Below are 10,368 nucleotides of genomic sequence, written 5' to 3'. Positions count from 1 at the left end.
GGTGGACATTGAGTTGCTTCTTTGTCTTGGCTATTGTAAATAGTGCTGCTAGGAACACTGGGGTGCATGCATCTTTTCAAATTAGCGTTTCCTGCAGATATATGCCCAGGAGCAGAACTGCTGGATCATATGGAACTCTATTTTTAGGACTCTCCATACTATTTTCCATAGCGGCTACACCAATTTACATTCTAGATTGTGGGCTTCTTGAGATGGGGAGTATGGAGTGATCTACTGGACTCTTAGAAGGACTAACGAGGCTGTCTTGCTGCACCCCCACCCAGAGCCATCAGAGGCAGGGGCAGGGCTTTCTGTCCTGGTTCACCTCTCTCGTTAAATATGGGTTCAGGTGGCCCCAGCATCCCTGTATCATCAGCAAGGGTGGACAGTGTCAACCCTGTGGCATGGGGCTTCCTTAGACAAGCCACCACGCCAGGGAATTAAAGGCCTAGAGAGCCCTGCTTGGGCCCAGTGCCAGGTCCCAGGGCCCAAGGGTGAGATACTTTACCAGGTAGGCATCGGTTTTCTCATCTGTAAAATGGGGACGATGAACCTGGTCACCTTCCTCTTTCCTGGGGAGAGTTCAAGGTTAATGAATGCCCAAGACCGGACATGACTATACTGAAAATGGAGTACAAGCTGCCTGGAGGGAAGGGAATGGCCTTGGTGACCTTGGTTCTCTCTTCCTGCCTAGAACTGAGGGACTGTGAGACCCATAGTTTAGCTGTGGCTGCTAATCTTGGTCCCCCACCCTGCCCTGGGTGAGCCTTGGCTCAGAGGCCCTAACTGCTTGCTAGGCACCTACTACACTTATTTCTACCTAAACTGCCCAGCCTCATGCCCTGCCCCTCCAGTGCTATGGCCACTTCCAATTCAGTAAATTGGATTTCCTTGTCCCTTCTAACAGAAACCTACTCATAGTGTTCTGCCTCCAGCCAGCCTTCTTTTTCATCTACATTAGTAGCATTTAAGAAGGGCTTGGGCCCTACCTGCACCTCAACTTTGACCCCATCCTTATCCTAAGGTAGAAGTGGGGCCCCCCGAGTGTGACCTGGCTGCTCCTGGGAAGAGTAGTCTCCGCGGAATGGGGGTAGTAAGATGTAGCTCCTTGTTGCCGTGACAACTAGAAGCACTGCTGTAAGCCTCTTCATTGGCTACTGAGGTTGAGATCCCGCCTCTGCCATCAGAAAGCACCAACCAGAAGCAAGCAGAGTGAGTGGGGGCGATTAGAACTGGTGAGCGTCTAGCTTCCTAGCAGGCAGGGGACTCAGGGACACCTGATCGCACTTATCCTGGCTACAGTGGAGGTGTGTCCAAGAGTCTGTCGTGGGTGAGGGTGGGGGTAGGGGAGCATCTCTCTGGACGTTTCTCAGGCCGAGCTGGGTGAATGGACAGGGGAGGAAACAGTTTTTCTTTTCAGCAGTTCAGGCCGGGGAGGTCTGGCTCCGTGAGGCTGAGGCTGAGAGGTCCCCGAGGGCTGCCAGGCGGAGGCGGGGCGGGGGAGGAGGCTGAGGAGGAAAAGTATTAGGGAAGGGGGTGGGGAGGATCTCACTAGTAAAAGAGGTAAACGTTCCTGGAGGTAAGGGTCTGGGCTTGGAGTCACCAAAGAACCGGGTTTGAATCCTCTCTCTGTCCTTGCCAGCACACACGTGTGCCTTCCTCTCTCCGTTTGGGGGAAGGATTCCAACACTCAGGACTTTGTGCAGATCCTTGTGCTGAACATTACAGGACTTTTCCCTCCGTGATGCCCTCAAAACGACCCTGAAATAGGTGGGTGCCATTTACAGGTGAAACTGAGGCTCAACGAGGCTACGTGGGAAAAGCCGAAGGTGAGCTCAGTGCCCAGACTTGAGAATGATCTGGCAGTTATCTGGAGGGAAGTGGGAGGTGCCGTTCCCACCCCCACCCCCAGGCATCCTGGCCTGTCCGGAAGGAAGGGTCATGCCAAGCCTTGAGGCTTGCGTGGTTTCCTTTAGCAAAACTGCGTCAGGCTCTCTCTGGAGGGTAAACCACCTCTGACTGGTGACAGCGTCTCTACTACTTAAGATCAGAAAGGGGAAACCAGTAGATTTCATTGAAGTTCCCTGCGCAGGAGACCAGGAGACGTGGGTTAAAGATAAAGCCGCCCTTGGGGAAGGAGGGAGAGAGTGCTTATAACTTTTTGCCCTTTTCAAAACCGCCTAGAATTACTAATGGAAGCCTTCATTTAACAATAACAGAGCCATTTATTAATTTAGCCTAGTTGGGATTGAGATTTGGCAAGAGGTGGCCCCACTATGGGACCGCACTGATATGCTCCAAGGGAGGGGCTGAGCCAGCAGAGTGGGTGGTGGAGTTAATCTTAGATTGGACCTAATCTCTGAGCCTCACATTCTTCATCTGTAAAATGGGCTTCATTGTGAGGAGTAGGAAAAATAATCATGACACCCACTAGAGCTTTTCTTGGTGCCACCTGTGATCCAGATGGAAAAGCAGTCCTCCCTGAAAAGTGTCCTCCACTCCACCCCCACTCCCCAGAATTTCCTGGGACCCCCTCAGTTACAGGAAGAGGTTTTTTCCCAGATGCCCTTGCAGTTCACGTCCCAGGGCCAGATTTGTTAACACTTATGCTTATTCCTTGGAAGGAAAGTTATGACCAACCTAGATAGCATATTAAAAAGCAGAGACATTACTTTGCCAACAAAGGTCCGTCTAGTCAAGGCTATGGTTTTTCCTGTGGTCATGTATGGATGTGAGAGTTGGACTGTGAAGAAAGCTGAGCGCCGAAGAATTGATGCTTTTGAACTGTGGTGTTGGAGAAGACTCTTGAGAGTCCCTTGGATCACAAGGAGATCCAACCAGTCCATCCTAAAGGAGATCAGTCCTGGGTGTTCATTGGAAGGACTGATGCTGAAGCTGAAAACTCCAATAGTTTGGCCACCTCATGCGAAGAGTTGACTCATTGAAAAAGACCCTGATGCTGGGAGGGATTGAGGGCAGGAGGAGATGGGGACAACAGAGGATGAGATGGCTGGATGGCATCACCGACTCGATGGACATGAGTCTGGGTGAACTCCGGGAGTTGATGATGGACAGGGAGGCCTGGCGTGCTGCGATTCATGGGGTTGCAAAGAATCGGACACGACTGAGCGACTGAACTGAACTGAACACCTAGGACTTCCCAGGTGGCGCTGTTGGTAAAGAACCTCCCCCCCTCCCCTGCCAGTGCAGGAGATGTAAGAGACATGGGTTTGATCCCTTGGTTGGGAAGATACCCTGGAAGCATGGCAACCCACTCCAGTATTCTTGCCTGAAGAATTTTATGGTCAGAGAATTCTGGCAGGCTATAGTCCATGGGGTCGCCAAGAGCTGAACACAACTAAAGTGGCTTAGTACAGCACACATGCAACACTAAAGAGTTGCTGCTGCTGCTAAGTCACTTCAGTCATGTCCAACTCTGTGCAACCCCATAGACAGCAGCCCACTAGGCATTAGGTGGCTAACACTTAACAGTCTGTGTTAAGTGTTGGACTCTGATCAACCCTTTGAATCACCCTGGAACAACCCTTCCTTTCTTCTGAAAAATGCTTTTATCATCATCCCCTTTTTGTAGATGAGGAAACTGAAATTTACAGAGAGGTTAAAAAAGTTCACCATGTAAATTTCAGACTCTTTCTGATGCAAGTGACAGAAAAACCTGACTCAAACTGGTTTATACCACGAAGAGAATTTACTGACTTGGGAAACAAAGTTGAGGTATGGTTTGATCTGGAAGCTCGAACACATCATAAAGGCTGAATCTTTCCACTCTGCTATCAGTGGTCTTCTACAGCTCCAGGTTCATATCACCCCAAATTCTAGGTCGGTAGAAAAGCATCTCTTCTTAGTAATCGTGACACAGGTCCCAGGATTTACTTTAATTAGACTACTGGTGGTCATATAACCACACAAATAAAAACCCTTCCCAGGAAGGTTCAGTGCTGTCTGATGGGTCTGGCCGCAGGTCCCATGCCAGCAGCCTTACCTGTTCCAATGAGCTGAAGCACTGGAAGAGATGAGGGATGGATGCCCGCAGCTAATCTACCTCTGTCCCCCATGCTGATGTCACAAGGTCACACAGTTGATAAGAGGTAGACCCTGGCAGTCTGGCTCCAGAAACCATGGCCCTTCTACTACAGGTGCTAGCCTGGTACTAAGGTTCTAGTAGAGATAACTTAGATGTGGGAGATGAGGCTCCCCCTCACCCTGGGAGGGAGCCCACCACTTCCTCACTGGTCCCAGGTCAGTCCTCATCACACCTGGTGCGCATGCCCACTTCCAGCCCCGGCTCTGTTGCCCCCTTGCAGGTTCCGGAGCCCTTCTTATAGCTGGGCCTGGGCTGTTGCCAGCCACGCTGCCAGAGGCACTCCATGTGTTGGAGTTATGCACTGTCCTGGGGGCAAGTTGCTTTCTGTTCCTACAAGCAGAGAGGAGGTTCCTCAGGGGCTGAGACTGTTCTCCCTTGCCCCCTGTGTGGTCCTCCTCTGGGACCCGGCAGAATTTGTGCAACAGGCAGCAACTATGATTTTGAGGGACCCTAGGAAGGTCCTTCTCTAACCCCTATATTCCTCCTTTACTTTTGAAAATTCCACCACTAAATAGGATTTCACTCCTTTGATTCCTGTGAAGATTCAAATTCCTCTGAGAGGGGGGCATAGTAGGTCTTATTACTCTTTCACACTTCAGTGAGATGTAGTTCACAGAATCTTTCCTGAGAGCAGGTTTTGTTATCATGGCCACCATTTATTGAGTGCCTGCCATGCATTCTCTCCTGATTCAAGATTTCTTGTACATTATCTCATTTAAATCTCACAACTCTGTGACGTGAGTGCTGAAGTCTTCCTTGTTTTACAGATAAGAAAACTAAGGCCCACAAAGGTTAAGGATCCTGCCCAAGGTTTGCAGGCAGTGGAGCAAGAATTTGAGTGTAGAAAGTCTTGGTTCCAGAGCCTTCCCTGCCTACCACGGCACGAAGACAGTCCCTAACACTCTTCAGTTTACAAATGGGTTCAGTGTATTCACAGACATCTTTTGGACCTCCCTACAATTCAATGAGTTAGTTGGTAGGATCATCCGCATTTGTCAGAGGAGAATGTTGAGGAGGCTAAGTTCAGTCAACTGGCGAGAGGCAGATGCAGAATTCAGACCCAGCACACTCCCATCTCTGCTCAGCTCTCCTCCCTGACCACATGTACCAACACTCAATGAGAGGAGCTTTGAGGCAGCTCCCAGATGGGAGAAGGAAGATGCAGTGGGCACGAAAGCAGCTCCTTCCTCTCTTCTCCCCCTCCTCCGTCCATCTCTTCCTTCTTTTCTTCCTTCCACTCATTGATTCATCCACCTGAGCACCAAGAATGGTCAAAACAAATGGCCCTCATGCCCTCATAGGACTGACAGTCAAACAAACAGAAACACTTGCCATTTCTTAAGTGTTAAGGATGAGCTGGGCCCTGTGCTGAGAGCTGAGCATGCATCATGTTTCAGAGCCCTCTTTATCAGGCAGGAGACTGGGACTTAGGAAGGGAAAAGTGCATTATGTCACTCATATTTTAAGTCCATTCAGACTTCAGGGTTCCAGCATCTCACCATTGGGCTGAACTGCCTCCCTCTTGGGGTACAGTGAGGAGCCAGTGAATATTTTCGAAGTGATAGACACACACACAGAGCCCTGGTTCTGTGACCCTAGCACCAGAGTCAGCCATCTCTGCTGTCTCCAGCACCAGGAGCCAGGCCCCATCCCATACAGAAAGGTGACGGGAGAAGCTGGTACACTTCAAAACCTCTGGGTTGAAACTCCCAGGGACGTTGAATGAGAGTGATCTAACCAGAGGTGCTGGAAGGAGAAACCAGGGCCTGGGGGAGGGGGCAGCGGGGTGGGGGGGGGGGGTGCGGTGGGACAGGGAGGCCCTCCCTGGGCAGCCTTTCAGCATGTCTTCCTCGTGCCTCAGATCCCCCTTCTGTAGGTTGCTCTGCTCACAGCTGTGTTTGAAGTAAGAGCCATCAGACACTTCCTAGAGCTGGCAGGATGCTCCATCCTCCCCACTTTCTGACCTGGGTTTTCTAAGCTCTTCACAGGGATTTAGTTTACTACTTTACAGATAAGGAAACAAGGCTGAGAGAGGCTGACCCATAGCCACATAACGAGTGTTAGAAATGTGATGAGAACCCACCAAGGGGAACCACCCACTGCCCTAGCAAGAATATATTAAGCAGTCAGTGGGGCGTCAGAGTCTGAGCTGTGCCTAGGACACACAGCAGTGAGCAGGACGGGCTTGTCGTTCCTCCAGGAGCACCAGTTCCAGTGGAGGGTGACAGACAAGGGAGGAAATGTTGAGAACCTTGACAGGACAAAATGGCAAGAGCCAGGAGACCTTTGGCGGGCAGAGGTCGACTCAGGGTTGTCTCAGCTCCCGCACTTGGGCGGACCCAGGCAGAGCAAAGGTTCAGTGACTGGGGAGTTGAACTGGGGAAAGCTGGGATCTGGGACTGATATTCCCGGCTCAAGTGGGGTGCTGACTGGGAGAGAGAGTTGAAGCTTCCCCACCCTCAAAAATACCCAACCAAGGCCACTTTCAGCCTCTGTCAGCTTCTTCTCAAGTGTGCTCTGCCTGCAGGGAGTTTCCACCTGTTGATTTCCTTGACTTGGGTGATTTCCAGTCCCACCTGCTCTCCTGGAACCCAGTCCACTCATCGTTCTTGCCCGGCATATACCAGGGTCACTCTGAGTAACTCTAGGGACCCAGGGTGACCTTAACTGCTTCTGATTCAGTTTGACTCATCCTCCCCATTTCTGGAAGGCGGCTCTTGGCCATTCTTATGTCATGCTTGGGCACCCAGGGCCTGTTGGAGTGGCATATCTCCCTCCCCACTCTCAACGGGTTAACCAAGTGGTTAACCAAGTCTGTGTCACACAGGGGAGGTGCGGGAGCCCTGAGGAGGGAACCCTCATCTGTCCAGATTAATTCACTCCCTCTCCAGCTCACTTTGGACATCTCCTTTCCAGTGATCATGGACATTGTCCAGTCTACTTTCTGTTTTTAACCGGAAAAGGACAATGTCTAGGAAGACTGTTGTTAATTGACCACTTACTATGAGCTGGGCACACTGTGCTGCTAAGTTGCTTCAGTCGTGTCTGACTCTGTGCGACCCCATAGACGGCAGCCCACCAGGCTCCCCCACCCCTGGGATTCTCCAGGCAAGAACACTGGAGTGGGTTGTCATTTCCTTCTCCAATGCATGAAAGTGAAAAGTGAAAGTGAAGATACTCAGTCTTGTCCTACTCTTAGCGACCCCATGGGATTTTCCAGGCAAGAGTACTGGAGTGGGGTGCCATTGCCTTCCATCATTAAATTCTCAAGCACTTCATTATTGGTCTTCATTTTCTAAATGTGGAAGGCAAAGTTCAGAGAGGGAACTTGACTTGTCTGAGGGCACACTGCATGGGATTGGCTGAGCTGGAATTGGAACCCAGGTATTCTTGACTCCAGAGTTGTTTAGCCAGGGCCCCTCACCTGACCATGCCTTCTGCTGCCCACAGGAGGAGGAGGTCAGAGGGAGATCACCCAACCCCCAGCCTGAGCCGGTGCAGATCCAGCCTCACACATCCTCAGAATCCCTTCATTGTGGTATTGGAGGGGATAGAAGCCCCATGAAAAGCCACCATTTGCTTAACCCAGGGGTCTGAGGGCCATCACTGTCTTGGTGGGCAGAAACCCAGACTACAGACCCATAGGAGGTGATCGCCTCGTGAGTGGGCCAGATCTATGCTGCTTGGTAGGAGTCGTGGCTGGTCAAACCACCTCATTTTTATGACCCACCTAGATAGCATATTCAAAAGCAGAGACATTGCCAACAAAGGTTCGTCTAGTCAAGGCTATGGTTTTTCCTGTGGTCATGTATGGACTGTGAAGAAGGCTGAGCACTGAAAAATTGATGCTTTTGAACTGTGGTGTTGGAGAAGACTTTTGAGAGTCCCTTGGACTGCAAGGAGATCCAACCAGTCCATTCTGAAGGACATCAACCCTGGGATTTCTTTGGAAGGAATGATGCTAAAGCTGAAACTCCAGTACTTTGGCCACCTCATGCGAAGAGTTGACTCATTGGAAAAGACTCAGATGCTGGGAGGGATTGGGGGCAGGAGGAGAAGGGGACAACAGAGGATGAGATGGCTGGATGGCATCGCTGACTCGATGGACATGAGTCTGGGTGAACTCCGGGAGTTGGTGATGGACAGGGAGGCCTGGCATGCTGCGATTCATGGGGTTGCAAAGAGTCGGACACGACTGAGCGACTGAACTGAACTGAACTGAGGCCTGCCACCTCAGCTCCCCTGCCCTTTTCTCTCCTGTCTGCTCCGAATCCCTCCCACAGGTCCCTCCCACCCAACCTGCCTTCTCATCAGATGAGGCTGCGTACCCCACAGTGGACGCTAGTCACGGGTGGCTTTTGAGCACTTCAAATGTGCCTAGTGCAGCCAAGGAACTGAGTTATCATGTTCTTTAATCAATTTACATGTAAGCTTAAAAACTGATACTCGATACGGTGGTTAGAAAACATTACAGTACGTTTGAAACAACTTGAATATGTGGGTCTACTTTTTCAACTGCAAATTTCCTGAAATCTAAATACAGATTATTTTCTGACAAAAATTTAACAAGTGTTTTGTATGTAAATGAGGTACCACATCTTGAAGACAGAAGCAACAGTTAGAACTGGACATGGAACAACAGACTGGTTCCAAATAGGAAAAGGAGTTTGTCAAGGCTGTATATTGTCACCCTGTTTATTTAACTTATACGCAGAGTACATCATGAGAAACGCTGGGCTGGAAGAAGCACAAGCTGGAATCAAGATTGCCGGGAGAAATATCAATAATCTCAGATATGCAGATGACACCACCCTTATGGCAGAAAGTGAAGAGGACTAAAAAGCCTCTTGATGAAGGTGAAAGTGGACAGTGAAAAAGTTGGCTTAAAGCTCAACATTCAGAAAACGAAGATCATGGCATCCGGTCCCATCACTTCATGGGAAATAGATGGGGAAACAGTAGAAAGAGTATCAGACTTTATTTTTGGGGGCTCCAAAATCACTGCAGATGGTGACTGCAGCCATGAAATTAAAAGACGCTTACTCCTTGGAAGGAAAGTTATGACCAACCTAGATAGCATATTCAAAAGCAGAGACATTACTTTGCCAACAAAGGTTCGTCTAGTCAAGGCTATGGTTTTTCCTGTGGTCATGTATGGATGTGAGAGTTGGACTGTGAAGAAGGCTGAGCAGCGAAGAATTGATGCTTTTGAACTGTGGTGTTGGAAAAGACTCCTGAGAGTCCCTTGGACTGCAAGGAGATCCAACCAGTCCATTCTAAAGATCAGCCCTGGGATTTCTTTGGAAGGAATGATGCTAAAGCTGAAACTCCAGTACTTTGGCCACCTCATGCGAAGAGTTGACTCATTGGAAAAAAACTCTGATGCTGGGAGGGATTGGGGGCAGGAGGAGAAGGAGACGACAGAGGATGAGATGGCTGGATGGCATCACTGACTCGGACATGAGTCTGAGTGAACTCCGGGAGTTGGTGATGGACAGGGAGGCCTGGTGTGCTGCAATTCATGGGGTCGCAAAGAGTCGGACACGACTGAGCGACTGATCTGATCTGAAAAAGAACTCAATATTTTATGTTGATTGCGTTGAAATGATAATATTTTTTAATATATCAAATTAAAATGTTAAATATTATTGAACATTTAAGTATTTAAACTATTATTAAGATTACTTTCACCTGATTCTATTTTTAGTGTAGCTATTAGAAAAATTTTCAATTACTTATGTGGCTCATGTTATATTTCTATCAAACAGTGCTAATCTAGAGGATAAATGTGTGGGTTCAACTTCTGGCTCAATGTGTCCTTGAGCAACTTACCCAACCTCTCTGGCCCTCAGTTTCCTTACCATTAAGATAAAGATAATAGCAGCACCTCCCTCATAGAGTTGTTCAGAGTAAGTGAGATAATGTTTGTAAAGCATTTAGCACACTGCCTGGCATACAGTAGTCCTCAGGAAAAACAACAACAACATTATTATAGGCTTCCTTTTATCATCAGACCCAATTGCAGTTCAATTAAACTCAACAATATATATGGAGGGACAGCTATGTGCCTGACTCTGAGGAGTCAATGAGGAACAAGCTGGCCTCTGTTCTCATGCAACGTGCATCCTCCAGGAGGGAGGTGGCCACTGAAGGAAACAAAGTACAGGTAGTGATGAGTGCTGGGGAGAAAATGAAGCAGGGAGGTGTTGCTAGAGACTGCTACAGCAGGAGTGGCCAGGGAAGGTTTCCCTGTTTAGCATGGC

This window comes from Bubalus kerabau, chromosome 1 (genome assembly GCF_029407905.1).
Source record: "Bubalus kerabau isolate K-KA32 ecotype Philippines breed swamp buffalo chromosome 1, PCC_UOA_SB_1v2, whole genome shotgun sequence".
Classification (NCBI taxonomy): domain Eukaryota; kingdom Metazoa; phylum Chordata; class Mammalia; order Artiodactyla; family Bovidae; genus Bubalus; species Bubalus kerabau.
This window is presented reverse-complemented; position numbering follows the sequence as displayed.